The sequence below is a fragment of the Taudactylus pleione genome, unplaced genomic scaffold (genome assembly GCF_031769625.1).
Source record: "Taudactylus pleione unplaced genomic scaffold, aTauple2 ptg000070l, whole genome shotgun sequence".
Classification (NCBI taxonomy): Eukaryota; Metazoa; Chordata; class Amphibia; order Anura; family Myobatrachidae; genus Taudactylus; species Taudactylus pleione.
The window spans coordinates 17162695-17178789 of NW_028284472.1; the positions used below are offsets into that span (position 1 = coordinate 17162695).

The 16095-nt window shown below is 35.7% G+C and overlaps 6 non-coding genes across 6 annotated transcripts; all 6 read left to right on the forward strand.

Moving 5' to 3' along the window:
• Positions 1 to 1070: 1070 nt before the first annotated feature.
• On the forward strand, positions 1071 to 1156 carry TRNAR-UCU (transfer RNA arginine (anticodon UCU)). Its single transcript is given in 2 exon segments — positions 1071 to 1107; positions 1121 to 1156. It is a non-coding gene; the product is annotated as a tRNA-Arg (tRNA).
• Positions 1157 to 2186: 1030 nt separating this feature from the next.
• TRNAR-UCU (transfer RNA arginine (anticodon UCU)) lies at positions 2187 to 2272 on the forward strand. The gene is given in 2 exon segments: positions 2187 to 2223; positions 2237 to 2272. It is a non-coding gene; the product is annotated as a tRNA-Arg (tRNA).
• A 2146-nt stretch (positions 2273 to 4418) lies between these two features.
• On the forward strand, positions 4419 to 4504 carry TRNAR-UCU (transfer RNA arginine (anticodon UCU)). Its single transcript is given in 2 exon segments — positions 4419 to 4455; positions 4469 to 4504. It is a non-coding gene; the product is annotated as a tRNA-Arg (tRNA).
• Positions 4505 to 8882: 4378 nt separating this feature from the next.
• On the forward strand, positions 8883 to 8968 carry TRNAR-UCU (transfer RNA arginine (anticodon UCU)). The gene is given in 2 exon segments: positions 8883 to 8919; positions 8933 to 8968. It is a non-coding gene; the product is annotated as a tRNA-Arg (tRNA).
• Positions 8969 to 9997: 1029 nt separating this feature from the next.
• On the forward strand, positions 9998 to 10083 carry TRNAR-UCU (transfer RNA arginine (anticodon UCU)). Its single transcript is given in 2 exon segments — positions 9998 to 10034; positions 10048 to 10083. It is a non-coding gene; the product is annotated as a tRNA-Arg (tRNA).
• A 4378-nt stretch (positions 10084 to 14461) lies between these two features.
• Positions 14462 to 14547, forward strand: TRNAR-UCU (transfer RNA arginine (anticodon UCU)). The gene is given in 2 exon segments: positions 14462 to 14498; positions 14512 to 14547. It is a non-coding gene; the product is annotated as a tRNA-Arg (tRNA).
• Positions 14548 to 16095: the final 1548 nt, after the last annotated feature.

The following is a 16095-nucleotide window of genomic DNA, read 5'->3' on the forward strand; positions in this document are numbered from 1 at the left end:
AGTTATTCAAAGGTTGTGGCTTCAAGTCCCACCAGAGTCGTTCTTTAGTTTTAAATGCAAATATTTAGGATTTACATTCAACTTTTCATAACAATATGATTGGAGATTGGACATCCTTATACTACATAAACAATATAATGATCGGTTGTTGACTGGAAAGTCCGTTTCAAAGTTAGATCACAAGTTACAATGTAATTTCAGATTCCTTTAAACCCGTAATTGGTGTTTTGAAAACACTTTTATCTCTACTCAACTAGCCTTTCTCAGATTGAGTGGTATGTATTCTAAAACATCATAAAAAAATGTCTCCCTACAGTCCTTAATTGTGTACCACAAATTATGTCTTTAAATCCGCATACTTAAAATAGGACTTGCACCAAATATCAGCAAGAGGAAGACTCAGATATAGCTGTTTTTGCATTTGGGAGAACTATTGTAAATATCTGACACTCCTTTGCCACTCTATGTATTCTACAAGTGCTACAGTCGAACCAAGCGCTAAAGCTGCCAGGGGCGCTGTGGTGCAATGGAAAGCGCGTTAGACTTCTAGTTGGTTGTAGTTATTTGAAAGTTGTGGGCTCGAGTCCCACCAGATTCATTCTTTAATTTTAAATGCAAATATTTAGGATTTACATTCAACTTTTTATAACAATATGATTGGAGATTGGAGATTCTTATACTACATAAACAATATAATGATCGCTTTTTGACTGGAAAGTCCCTTTTAAAGTTAGATCACAAGTTACAATGTAATTTCAGATTCCTTTAAACCAGTAATTGGTGTTTTGAAAACACTTTTGTCTCTACTCAACTAGCCTTGCTCAGATTGAGGGGTATGTATTCTAAAACATCATAAAAAAATGTCTCCCTACTGTCATTAATTGTGTACCACAAATTATGTCACTAAATCCGCTTTCTTAAAATAGGACTTGCACCAAATATCAGCAAGAGGAAGACTCAGATATAGCTGTTTTTGCATTTGGGAGAACTATTGTAAATATCTCACACTCCTTTGCCACTCTATGTATTCTACAAGTGCTACAGTCGAACCAAGCTCTAAAACCGCCAGCGGCTCTGTGGCGCAATGGATAGCGCATAGGTCTTCTAGTTGGTTGTAGTTATTCAAAGGTTGTGGGTTCAAGTCCCACCAGAGTCGTTCTTTAGTTTTAAATGCAAATATTTAGGATTTACATTCAACTTTTCATAACAATATGATTGGAGATTGGACATCCTTATACTACATAAACAATATAATGATCGGTTGTTGGCTGGAAAGTCCCTTTCAAAGTTAGATCACAAGTTACAATGTAATTTCAGATTCCTTTAAACCCGTTATTGGTGTTTTGAAAACACTTTTGTCTCTACTCAACTAGCCTTGCTCAGATTGAGGGGTATGTATTCTAAAACATCATAAAAAAATGACTCCCTACAGTCATTAATTGTGTACCACAAATTATGTCACTAAATCCGAATACTTAAAATAGGACTTGCACCAAATATCAGCAAGAGGAAGACTCAGATATAGCTGTTTTTGCATTTGGGAGAACTATTGTAAATATTTGACACTCTTTTGCCACTCTATGTATTCTACAAGTGCTACAGTCGAACCAAGCTCGAAAACTGCCAGGGGCTCTGTGGCTCAATGGATAGCGCATTGGACTTCTAGTTGGTTGTAGTTATTCAAAGGCTGTGGCTTCAAGTCCCACCAGAGTCATTCTTTAGTTTTAAATGCAAATATTTAGGATTTACATTCAACTTTTTATAACAATATGATTGGAGATTGGAGATTCTTATACTACATAAACAATATAATGATCGCTTTTTGACTGGAAAGTCCCTTTCAAAGTTAGATCACAAGTTACAATGTAATTTCAGATGCCTTTAAACCAGTAATTGGTGTTTTGAAAACACTTTTGTCTCTACTCAACTAGCCTTGCTCAGATTGAGGGGTATGTATTCTAAAACATCATAAAAAAATGTCTCCCTACTGTCATTAATTGTGTACCACAAATTATGTCACTAAATCCGCTTTCTTAAAATAGGACTTGCACCAAATATCAGCAAGAGGAAGACTCAGATATAGCTGTTTTTGCATTTGGGAGAACTATTGTAAATATCTGACACTCCTTTGCCACTCTATGTATTCTACAAGTGCTACAGTCGAACCAAGCATTAAAACCACCAGTGGCTCTGTGGCGCAATGGATAGCGCATTGGACTTCTAGTTGGTTGTAGTTATTCAAAGGTTGTGGGTTCGAGTCCCACCAGAGTCGTTCTTTAGTTTTAAATGCAAATATTTAGGAACTACATTCCACTTTTCATAACAATATGATTGGAGATTGGACATCCTTATACTACATAAACAATATAATGATCGGTTGTTGACTGGAAAGTTCCTTTCAAAGTTAGATCACAAGTTACAATGTAATTTCAGATTCCTTAAAACCAGTAATTGGTGTTTTGAAAACACTTTTATCTCTACTCAACTAGCCTTTCTCAGATTGAGTGGTATGTATTCTAAAACATCATAAAAAAAATGTCTCCCTACAGTCCTTATTTGTGTACCACAAATTATGACACTAAATCCGCATACTTAAAATAGGACTTGCACCAAATATCAGCAAGAGGAAGACTCAGATATAGCTGTTTTTGCATTTGGGAGAACTATTGTAAGTATCTGACACTCCTTTGCCACTCTATGTATTCTAAAAGTGCTACAGTCGAACCAAGCGCTAAAGCTGCCAGGGGCGCTGTGGTGCAATGGAAAGCGCGTTAGACTTCTAGTTGGTTGTAGTTATTCAAAAGTTGTGGGCTCGAGTCCAACCAGATTCATTCTTTAATTTTAAATGCAAATATTTAGGATTTACATTCAACTTTTTATAACAATATGATTGGAGATAGGAGATTCTTATACTACATAAACAATATAATGATCGCTTTTTGACTGGAAAGTCCCTTTCAAAGTTAGATCACAAGTTACAATGTAATTTCAGATTCTTTTAAACCAGTAATTGGTGTTTTGAAAACACTTTTGTCTCTACTCAACTAGCCTTGCTCAGATTGAGGGGTATGTATTCTAAAACATCATAAAAAAATGTCTCCCTACTGTCATTAATTGTGTACCACAAATTATGTCACTAAATCCGCTTTCTTAAAATAGGACTTGCACCAAATATCAGCAAGAGGAAGACTCAGATATAGCTGTTTTTGCATTTGGGAGAACTATTGTAAATATCTGACACTCCTTTGCCACTCTATGTATTCTACAAGTGCTACAGTCGAACCAAGCTCTAAAACCACCAGTGGCTCTGTGGCGCAATGGATAGCGCATAGGACTTCTAGTTGGTTGTAGTTATTCAAAGGTTATGGGTTCAAGTCCCACCAGAGTCGTTCTTTAGTTTTAAATGCAAATATTTAGGATTTACATTCAACTTTTCATAACAATATGATTGGAGATTGGACATCCTTATACTACATAAACAATATAATGATCGGTTATTAACTGGGAAGTCCCTTTCAAAGTTAGATTACAAGTTACAATGTAATTTCAGATTCCTTTAAACCAGTAATTGGTGTTTTGAAACCACTTTTGTCTCTTCTCAACTAGCCTTGCTCAGATTGAGTGGTATGTATTCTAAAACATCATAAAAAAATGTCTCCCTACAGTCCTTAATTGTGTACCACAAATTATGTCACTAAATTGCATACTTAAAATAGGACTTGCACCAAATATCAGCAAGAGGAAGACTCAGATATAGCTGTTTTTGTATTTGGGAGAACTATTGTAAATATCTGACACTCTTTTGCCACTCTATGTATTCTACAAGTGCTACTGTCGAACCATGTTCTAAAACTGTCAGGGGCTCTGTGGCTCAATGGATAGCGCATTGGTCTTCTAGTTGGTTGTAGTTATTCAAAGGCTGTGGCTTCAAGTCCCACCAGAGTCTTTCTTTAGTTTTAAATGCAAATATTTAGGATTTACATTCAACTTTTCATAACAATATGATTGGAGATTGGACATCCTTATACTACATAAACAATATAATGATCGGTTGTTGACTGGAAAGTCCCTTTCAAAGTTAGATCACAAGTTACAATGTAATTTCAGATTCCTTTAAACCCGTAATTGGTGTTTTGAAAACACTTTTATCTCTACTCAACTAGCCTTGCTCAGATTGAGGGGTATGTATTCTAAAACATCATAAAAAAATGTCTCCCTACTGTCATTAATTGTGTACCACAAATTATGTCACTAAATCCGCTTTCTTAAAATAGGACTTGCACCAAATATCAGCAAGAGGAAGACTCAGATATAGCTGTTTTTGCATTTGGGAGAACTATTGTAAATATCTGACACTCCTTTGCCACTCTATGTATTCTACAAGTGCTACAGTCGAACCAAGCTCTAAAACCACCAGTGGCTCTGTGGCGCAATGGATAGCGCATTGGACTTCTAGTTGGTTGTAGTTATTCAAAGGTTGTGGGTTCGAGTCCCACCAGAGTCGTTCTTTAGTTTTAAATGCAAATATTTAGGATTTACATTCAACTTTTCATAACAATATGATTGGAGATTGGACATCCTTATACTACATAAACAATATAATGATCGGTTGTTGACTGGAAAGTTCCTTTCAAAGTTAGATCACAGGTTACAATGTAATTTCAGATTCCTTAAAACAAGTAATTGGTGTTTTGAAAACACTTTTATCTCTACTCAACTAGCCTTTCTCAAATTGAGAGGTATGTATTCTAAAACATCATAAAAAAATGTCTCCCTACAGTCCTTATTTGTGTACCACAAATTATGACACTAAATCCGCATACTTAAAATAGGACTTGCACCAAATATCAGCAAGAGGAAGACTCAGATATAGCTGTTTTTGCATTTGGGAGAACTATTGTAAATATCTGACACTCCTTTGCCACTCTATGTATTCTACAAGTGCTACAGTCGAACCAAGCGCTAAAGCTGCCAGGGGCGCTGTGGTGCAATGGAAAGCGCGTTAGACTTCTAGTTGGTTGTAGTTATTCAAAAGTTGTGGGCTCGAGTCCCACCAGATTCGTTCTTTAATTTTAAATGCAAATATTTAGGATTTACATTCAACTTTTTATAACAATATGATTGGAGATTGGAGATTCTTATACTACATAAACAATATAATGATCGCTTTTTGACTGGAAAGTCCCTTTCAAAGTTAGATCACAAGTTACAATGTAATTTCAGATTCTTTTAAACCAGTAATTGGTGTTTTGAAAACACTTTTGTCTCTACTCAACTAGCCTTGCTCAGATTGAGGGGTATGTATTCTAAAACATCATAAAAAAATGACTCCCTACAGTCATTAATTGTGTACCACAAATTATGTCACTAAATCCGCATACTTAAAATAGGACTTGCACCAAATATCAGCAAGAGGAAGACTCAGATATAGCTGTTTTTGCATTTGGGAGAACTATTGTAAATATCTGACACTCTTTTGCCACTCTATGTATTCTACAAGTGCTACAGTCGAACCAAGCTCGAAAACTGCCAGGGGCTCTGTGGCTCAATGGATAGCGCATTGGACTTCTAGTTGGTTGTAGTTATTCAAAGGCTGTGGCTTCAAGTCCCACCAGAGTCATTCTTTAGTTTTAAATGCAAATATTTAGGATTTACATTCAACTTTTCATAACAATCTGATTGGAGATTGGACATCCTTATACTACATAAACAATATAATGATCGGTTATTAACTGGAAAGTCCCTTTCAAAGTTAGATTACAAGTTACAATGTAATTTCAGATTCTTTTAAACCTGTAATTGGTGTTTTGAAAACACTTTTGTCTCTACTCAACTAGCCTTGCTCAGATTGAGGGGTATGTATTCTAAAACATCATAAAAAAATGACTCCCTACAGTCATTAATTGTGTACCACAAATTATGTCACTAAATCCGCATACTTAAAATAGGACTTGCACCAAATATCAGCAAGAGGAAGACTCAGATATAGCTGTTTTTGCATTTGGGAGAACTATTGTAAATATCTGACACTCTTTTGCCACTCTATGTATTCTACAAGTGCTACAGTCGAACCAAGCTCAAAAACTGCCAGGGGCTCTGTGGCTCAATGGATAGCGCATTGGACTTCTAGTTGGTTGTAGTTATACAAAGGCTGTGGCTTCAAGTCCCACCAGAGTCATTCTTTAGTTTTAAATGCAAATATTTAGGATTTACATTCAACTTTTCATAACAATATGATTGGAGATTGGACATCCTTATACTACATAAACAATATAATGATCGGTTGTTGACTGGAAAGTTCCTTTCAATGTTAGATCACAGGTTACAATGTAATTTCAGATTCCTTAAAACCAGTAATTGGTGTTTTGAAAACACTTTTATCTCTACTCAACTAGCCTTTCTCAAATTGAGAGGTATGTATTCTAAAACATCATAAAAAAATGTCTCCCTACAGTCCTTATTTGTGTACCACAAATTATGACACTAAATCCGCATACTTAAAATAGGACTTGCACCAAATATCAGCAAGAGGAAGACTCAGATATAGCTGTTTTTGCATTTGGGAGAACTATTGTAAATATCTGACACTCCTTTGCCACTCTATGTATTCTACAAGTGCTACAGTCGAACCAAGCGCTAAAGCTGCCAGGGGCGCTGTGGTGCAATGGAAAGCGCGTTAGACTTCTAGTTGGTTGTAGTTATTCAAAAGTTGTGGGCTCGAGTCCCACCAGATTCGTTCTTTAATTTTAAATGCAAATATTTAGGATTTACATTCAACTTTTTATAACAATATGATTGGAGATTGGAGATTCTTATACTACATAAACAATATAATGATCGCTTTTTGACTGGAAAGTCCCTTTCAAAGTTAGATCACAAGTTACAATGTAATTTCAGATTCTTTTAAACCAGTAATTGGTGTTTTGAAAACACTTTTGTCTCTACTCAACTAGCCTTGCTCAGATTGAGGGGTATGTATTCTAAAACATCATAAAAAAATGACTCCCTACAGTCATTAATTGTGTACCACAAATTATGTCACTAAATCCGCATACTTAAAATAGGACTTGCACCAAATATCAGCAAGAGGAAGACTCAGATATAGCTGTTTTTGCATTTGGGAGAACTATTGTAAATATCTGACACTCTTTTGCCACTCTATGTATTCTACAAGTGCTACAGTCGAACCAAGCTCGAAAACTGCCAGGGGCTCTGTGGCTCAATGGATAGCGCATTGGACTTCTAGTTGGTTGTAATTATTCAAAGGCTGTGGCTTCAAGTCCCACCAGAGTCATTCTTTAGTTTTAAATGCAAATATTTAGGATTTACATTCAACTTTTCATAACAATCTGATTGGAGATTGGACATCCTTATACTACATAAACAATATAATGATCGGTTATTAACTGGAAAGTCCCTTTCAAAGTTAGATTACAAGTTACAATGTAATTTCAGATTCTTTTAAACCTGTAATTGGTGTTTTGAAAACACTTTTGTCTCTACTCAACTAGCCTTGCTCAGATTGAGGGGTATGTATTCTAAAACATCATAAAAAAATGACTCCCTACAGTCATTAATTGTGTACCACAAATTATGTCACTAAATCCGCATACTTAAAATAGGACTTGCACCAAATATCAGCAAGAGGAAGACTCAGATATAGCTGTTTTTGCATTTGGGAGAACTATTATAAATATCTGACACTCTTTTGCCACTCTATGTATTCTACAAGTGCTACAGTCGAACCAAGCTCGAAAACTGCCAGGGGCTCTGTGGCTCAATGGATAGCGCATTGGACTTCTAGTTGGTTGTAGTTATTCAAAGGCTGTGGCTTCAAGTCCCACCAGAGTCATTCTTTAGTTTTAAATGCAAATATTTAGGATTTACATTCAACTTTTCATAACAATCTGATTGGAGATTGGACATCCTTATACTACATAAACAATATAATGATCGGTTATTAACTGGAAAGTCCCTTTCAAAGTTAGATTACAAGTTACAATGTAATTTCAGATTCTTTTAAACCTGTAATTGGTGTTTTGAAAACACTTTTGTCTCTACTCAACTAGCCTTGCTCAGATTGAGGGGTATGTATTCTAAAACATCATAAAAAAATGACTCCCTACAGTCATTAATTGTGTACCACAAATTATGTCACTAAATCCGCATACTTAAAATAGGACTTGCACCAAATATCAGCAAGAGGAAGACTCAGATATAGCTGTTTTTGCATTTGGGAGAACTATTGTAAATATCTGACACTCTTTTGCCACTCTATGTATTCTACAAGTGCTACAGTCGAACCAAGCTCGAAAACTGCCAGGGGCTCTGTGGCTCAATGGATAGCGCATTGGACTTCTAGTTGGTTGTAGTTATACAAAGGCTGTGGCTTCAAGTCCCACCAGAGTCATTCTTTAGTTTTAAATGCAAATATTTAGGATTTACATTCAACTTTTCATAACAATATGATTGGAGATTGGACATCCTTATACTACATAAACAATATAATGATCGGTTGTTGGCTGGAAAGTCCCTTTCAAAGTTAGATCACAAGTTACAATGTAATTTCAGATTCCTTTAAACCCGTTATTGGTGTTTTGAAAACACTTTTATCTCTACTCAACTAGCCTTTCTCAGATTGAGTGGTATGTATTCTAAAACATCATAAAAAAATGTCTCCCTACAGTCCTTAATTGTGTACCACAAATTATGTCTCTAAATTCGCATACTTAAAATAAGACTTGCACCAAATATCAGCAAGAGGAAGACTCAGATATAGCTGTTTTTGCATTTGGGAGAACTATTGTAAATATCTGACACTCCTTTGCCACTCTATGTATTCTACAAGTGCTACAGTCGAACCAAGCTCTAAAACCACCAGTGGCTCTGTGGCGCAATGGATAGCGCATTGGACTTCTAGTTGGTTGTAGTTATTCAAAGTTTATGGGTTCAAGTCCCACCAGAGTCGTTCCTTAGTTTTAAATGCAAATATTTAGGATTTACATTCAACTTTTCATAACAATATGATTGGAGATTGGACATCCTTATACTACATAAACAATATAATGATCGGTTATTAACTGGAAAGTCCCTTTCAAAGTTAGATTACAAGTTACAATGTAATTTCAGATTCCTTTAAACCAGTAATTGGTGTTTTGAAACCACTTTTGTCTCTTCTCAACTAGCCTTGCTCAGATTGAGTGGTATGTATTCTAAAACATCATAAAAAAATGTCTCCCTACAGTCCTTAATTGTGTACCACAATTTATGTCACTAAATTGCATACTTAAAATAGGACTTGCACCAAATATCAGCAAGAGGAAGACTCAGATATAGCTGTTTTTGTATTTGGGAGAACTATTGTAAATATCTGACACTCTTTTGCCACTCTATGTATTCTACAAGTGCTACAGTCGAACCATGTTCTAAAACTGCCAGGGGCTCTGTGGCTCAATGGATAGCGCATTGGTCTTCTAGTTGGTTGTAGTTATTCAAAGGCTGTGGCTTCAAGTCCCACCAGAGTCGTTCTTTAGTTTTAAATGCAAATATTTAGGATTTACATTCAACTTTTCATAACAATATGATTGGAGATTGGACATCCTTATACTACATAAACAATATAATGATCGGTTGTTGACTGGAAAGTCCCTTTCAAAGTTAGATCACAAGTTACAATGTAATTTCAGATTCCTTTAAACCCGTAATTGGTGTTTTGAAAACACTTTTATCTCTACTCAACTAGCCTTGCTCAGATTGAGGGGTATGTATTCTAAAACATCATAAAAAAATGTCTCCCTACTGTCATTAATTGTGTACCACAAATTATGTCACTAAATCCGCTTTCTTAAAATAGGACTTGCACCAAATATCAGCAAGAGGAAGACTCAGATATAGCTGTTTTTGCATTTGGGAGAACTATTGTAAATATCTGACACTCCTTTGCCACTCTATGTATTCTACAAGTGCTACAGTCGAACCAAGCTCTAAAACCACCAGTGGCTCTGTGGCGCAATGGATAGCGCATTGGACTTCTAGTTGGTTGTAGTTATTCAAAGGTTGTGGGTTTAAGTCCCACCAGAGTCGTTCTTTAGTTTTAAATGCAAATATTTAGGATTTACATTCAACTTTTCATAACAATATGATTGGAGATTGGACATCCTTATACTACATAAACAATATAATGATCGGTTGTTGACTGGAAAGTTCCTTTCAAAGTTAGATCACAGGTTACAATGTAATTTCAGATTCCTTAAAACCAGTAATTGGTGTTTTGAAAACACTTTTATCTCTACTCAACTAGCCTTTCTCAGATTGAGTGGTATGTATTCTAAAACATCATAAAAAAATGTCTCCCTACAGTCCTTATTTGTGTACCACAAATTATGACACTAAATCCGCATACTTAAAATAGGACTTGCACCAAATATCAGCAAGAGGAAGACTCAGATATAGCTGTTTTTGCATTTGGGAGAACTATTGTAAATATCTGACACTCCTTTGCCACTCTATGTATTCTACAATTGCTACAGTCGAACCAAGCGCTAAAGCTGCCAGGGGCGCTGTGGTGCAATGGAAAGCGCGTTAGACTTCTAGTTGGTTGTAGTTATTCAAAAGTTGTGGGCTCGAGTCCCACCAGATTCATTCTTTAATTTTAAATGCAAATATTTAGGATTTACATTCAACTTTTTATAACAATATGATTGGAGATTGGAGATTCTTATACTACATAAACAATATAATGATCGCTTTTTGACTGGAAAGTCCCTTTCAAAGTTAGATCACAAGTTACAATGTAATTTCAGATTCTTTTAAACCAGTAATTGGTGTTTTGAAAACACATTTTTCCTCTACTCAACTAGCCTTGCTCAGATTGAGGGGTATGTATTCTAAAACATCATAAAAAAATGACTCCCTACAGTCATTAATTGTGTACCACAAATTATGTCACTAAATCCGCATACTTAAAATAGGACTTGCACCAAATATCAGCAAGAGGAAGAATCAGATTTAGCTGTTTTTGCATTTGGGAGAACTATTGTAAATATCTGACACTCTTTTGCCACTCTATGTATTCTACAAGTGCTACAGTCGAACCAAGCTCGAAAACTGCCCGGGGCTCTGTGGCTCAATGGATAGCGCATTGGACTTCTAGTTGGTTGTAGTTATTCAAAGGCTGTGGCATCAAGTCCCACCAGAGTCATTCTTTAGTTTTAAATGCAAATATTTAGGATTTACATTCAACTTTTCATAACAATATGATTGGAGATTGGACATCCTTATACTACATAAACAATATAATGATCGGTTGTTGACTGGAAAGTTCCTTTCAAAGTTAGATCACAGGTTACAATGTAATTTCAGATTCCTTAAAACCAGTAATTGGTGTTTTGAAAACACTTTTATCTCTACTCAACTAGCCTTTCTCAGATTGAGTGGTATGTATTCTAAAACATCATAAAAAAATGTCTCCCTACTGTCCTTATTTGTGTACCACAAATTATGACACTAAATCCGCATACTTAAAATAGGACTTGCACCAAATATCAGCAAGAGGAAGACTCAGATATAGCTGTTTTTGCATTTGGGAGAACTATTGTAAATATCTGACACTCCTTTGCCACTCTATGTATTCTACAAGTGCTACAGTCGAACCAAGCGCTAAAGCTGCCAGGGGCACTGTGGTGCAATGGAAAGCGCGTTAGACTTCTAGTTGGTTGTAGTTATTCAAAAGTTGTGGGCTCGAGTCCCACCAGATTCATTCTTTAATTTTAAATGCAAATATTTAGGATTTACATTCAACTTTTTATAACAATATGATTGGAGATTGGAGATTCTTATACTACATAAACAATATAATGATCGCTTTTTGACTGGAAAGTCCCTTTCAAAGTTAGATCACAAGTTACAATGTAATTTCAGATTCTTTTAAACCAGTAATTGGTGTTTTGAAAACACTTTTGTCTCTACTCAACTAGCCTTGCTCAGATTGAGGGGTATGTATTCTAAAACATCATAAAAAAATGACTCCCTACAGTCATTAATTGTGTACCACAAATTATGTCACTAAATCCGCATACTTAAAATAGGACTTGCACCAAATATCAGCAAGAGGAAGACTCAGATATAGCTGTTTTTGCATTTGGGAGAACAATTGTAAATATCTGACACTCTTTTGCCACTCTATGTATTCTACAAGTGCTACAGTCGAACCAAGCTCGAAAACTGCCCGGGGCTCTGTGGCTCAATGGATAGCGCATTGGACTTCTAGTTGGTTGTAGTTATTCAAAGGCTGTGGCTTCAAGTCCCACCAGAGTCATTCTTTAGTTTTAAATGCAAATATTTAGGATTTACATTCAACTTTTCATAACAATATGATTGGAGATTGGACATCCTTATACTACATAAACAATATAATGATCGGTTGTTGGCTGGAAAGTCCCTTTCAAAGTTAGATCACAAGTTACAATGTAATTTCAGATTCCTTTAAACCCGTTATTGGTGTTTTGAAAACACTTTTATCTCTACTCAACTAGCCTTTCTCAGATTGAGTGGTATGTATTCTAAAACATCATAAAAAAATGTCTCCCTACAGTCCTTAATTGTGTACCACAAATTATGTCTCTAAATCCGCATACTTAAAATAGGACTTGCACCAAATATCAGCAAGAGGAAGACTCAGATATAGCTGTTTTTGCATTTGGGAGAACTATTGTAAATATCTGACACTCCTTTGCCACTCTATGTATTCTACAAGTGCTACAGTCGAACCAAGCACTAAAGCTGCCAGGGGCGCTGTGGTGCAATGGAAAGCGCGTTAGACTTCTAGTTGGTTGTAGTTATTCAAAAGTTGTGGGCTCGAGTCCCACCAGATTCATTCTTTAATTTTAAATGCAAATATTTAGGATTTACATTCAACTTTTTATAACAATATGATTGGAGATTGGAGATTCATATACTACATAAACAATATAATGATCGCTTTTTGACTGGAAAGTCCCTTTCAAAGTTAGATCACAAGTTACAATGTAATTTCAGATGCCTTTAAACCAGTAATTGGTGTTTTGAAAACACTTTTGTCTCTACTCAACTAGCCTTGCTCAGATTGAGGGGTATGTATTCTAAAACATCATAAAAAAATGTCTCCCTACTGTCATTAATTGTGTACCACAAATTATGTCACTAAATCCGCTTTCTTAAAATAGGACTTGCACCAAATATCAGCAAGAGGAAGACTCAGATATAGCTGTTTTTGCATTTGGGAGAACTATTGTAAATATCTGACACTCCTTTGCCACTCTATGTATTCTACAAGTGCTACAGTCGAACCAAGCTCTAAAACCACCAGTGGCTTTGTGGCGCAATGGATAGCGCATAGGACTTCTAGTTGGTTGTAGTTATTCAAAGCTTATGGGTTCAAGTCCCACCAGAGTCCATCTTTAGTTTTAAATGCAAATATTTAGGATTTACATTCAACTTTTCATAACAATATGATTGGAGATTGGACATCCTTATACTATATAAACAATATAATGATCGGTTATTAACTGGAAAGTCCCTTTCAAAGTTAGATTACAAGTTACAATGTAATTTCAGATTCCTTTAAACCAGTAATTGGTGTTTTGAAACCACTTTTGTCTCTTCTCAACTAGCCTTGCTCAGATTGAGTGGTATGTATTCTAAAACATCATAAAAAAATGTCTCCCTACAGTCCTTAATTGTGTACCACAAATTATGTCACTAAATTGCATACTTAAAATAGGACTTGCACCAAAAATCAGCAAGAGGAAGACTCAGATATAGCTGTTTTTGTATTTGGGAGAACTATTGTAAATATCTGACACTCTTTTGCCACTCTATGTATTCTACAAGTGCTACAGTCGAACCATGTTCTAAAACTGCCAGGGGCTCTGTGGCTCAATGGATAGCGCATTGGTCTTCTAGTTGGTTGTAGTTATTCAAAGGCTGTGGCTTCAAGTCCCACCAGAGTCGTTCTTTAGTTTTAAATGCAAATATTTAGGATTTACATTCAACTTTTCATAACAATATGATTGGAGATTGGACATCCTTATACTACATAAACAATATAATGATCGGTTGTTGACTGGAAAGTCCCTTTCAAAGTTAGATCACAAGTTACAATGTAATTTCAGATTCCTTTAAACCCGTAATTGGTGTTTTGAAAACACTTTTACCTCTACTCAACTAGCCTTGCTCAGATTGAGGGGTATGTATTCTAAAACATCATAAAAAAATGTCTCCCTACTGTCATTAATTGTGTACCACAAATTATGTCACTAAATCCGCTTTCTTAAAATAGGACTTGCACCAAATATCAGCAAGAGGAAGACTCAGATATAGCTGTTTTTGCATTTGGGAGAACTATTGTAAATATCTGACACTCCTTTGCCACTCTATGTATTCTACAAGTGCTACAGTCGAACCAAGCTCTAAAACCACCAGTGGCTCTGTGGCGCAATGGATAGCGCATTGGACTTCTAGTTGGTTGTAGTTATTCAAAGGTTGTGGGTTCGAGTCCCACCAGAGTCGTTCTTTAGTTTTAAATGCAAATATTTAGGATTTACATTCAACTTTTCATAACAATATGATTGGAGATTGGACATCCTTATACTACATAAACAATATAATGATCGGTTGTTGACTGGAAAGTTCCTTTCAAAGTTAGATCACAGGTTACAATGTAATTTCAGATTCCTTAAAACCAGTAATTGGTGTTTTGAAAACACTTTTATCTCTACTCAACTAGCCTTTCTCAGATTGAGTGGTATGTATTCTAAAACATCATAAAAAAATGTCTCCCTACAGTCCTTATATGTGTACCACAAATTATGACACTAAATCCGCATACTTAAAATAGGACTTGCACCAAATATCAGCAAGAGGAAGACTCAGATATAGCTGTTTTTGCATTTGGGAGAACTATTGTAAATATCTGACACTCTTTTGCCACTCTATGTATTCTACAAGTGCTACAGTCGAACCAAGCTCAAAAACTGCCCGGGGCTCTGTGGCTCAATGGATAGCGCATTGGACTTCTAGTTGGTTGTAGTTATTCAAAAGCTGTGGCTTCAAGTCCCACCAGAGTCATTCTTTAGTTTTAAATGCAAATATTTAGGATTTACATTCAACTTTTCATAACAATATGATTGGAGATTGGACATCCTTATACTACATAAACAATATAATGATCGGTTGTTGGCTGGAAAGTCCCTTTCAAAGTTAGATCACAAGTTACAATGTAATTTCAGATTCCTTTAAACCCGTTATTGGTGTTTTGAAAACACTTTTATCTCTACTCAACTAGCCTTTCTCAGATTGAGTGGTATGTATTCTAAAACATCATAAAAAAATGTCTCCCTACAGTCCTTAATTGTGTACCACAAATTATGTCTCTAAATCCGCATACTTAAAATAGGACTTGCACCAAATATCAGCAAGAGGAAGACTCAGATATAGCTGTTTTTGCATTTGGGAGAACTATTGTAATTATCTGACACTCCTTTGCCACTCTATGTATTCTACAAGTGCTACAGTCGAACCAAGCACTAAAGCTGCCAGGGGCGCTGTGGTGCAATGGAAAGCGCGTTAGACTTCTAGTTGGTTGTAGTTATTCGAAAGTTGTGGGCTCGAGTCCCACCAGATTCATTCTTTAATTTTAAATGCAAATATTTAGGATTTACATTCAACTTTTTATAACAATATGATTGGAGATTGGAGATTCATATACTACATAAACAATATAATGATCGCTTTTTGACTGGAAAGTCCCTTTCAAAGTTAGATCACAAGTTACAATGTAATTTCAGATGCCTTTAAACCAGTAATTGGTGTTTTGAAAACACTTTTGTCTCTACTCAACTAGCCTTGCTCAGATTGAGGGGTATGTATTCTAAAACATCATAAAAAAATGTCTCCCTACTGTCATTAATTGTGTACCACAAATTATGTCACTAAATCCGCTTTCTTAAAATAGGACTTGCACCAAATATCAGCAAGAGGAAGACTCAGATATAGCTGTTTTTGCATTTGGGAGAACTATTGTAAATATCTGACACTCCTTTGCCACTCTATGTATTC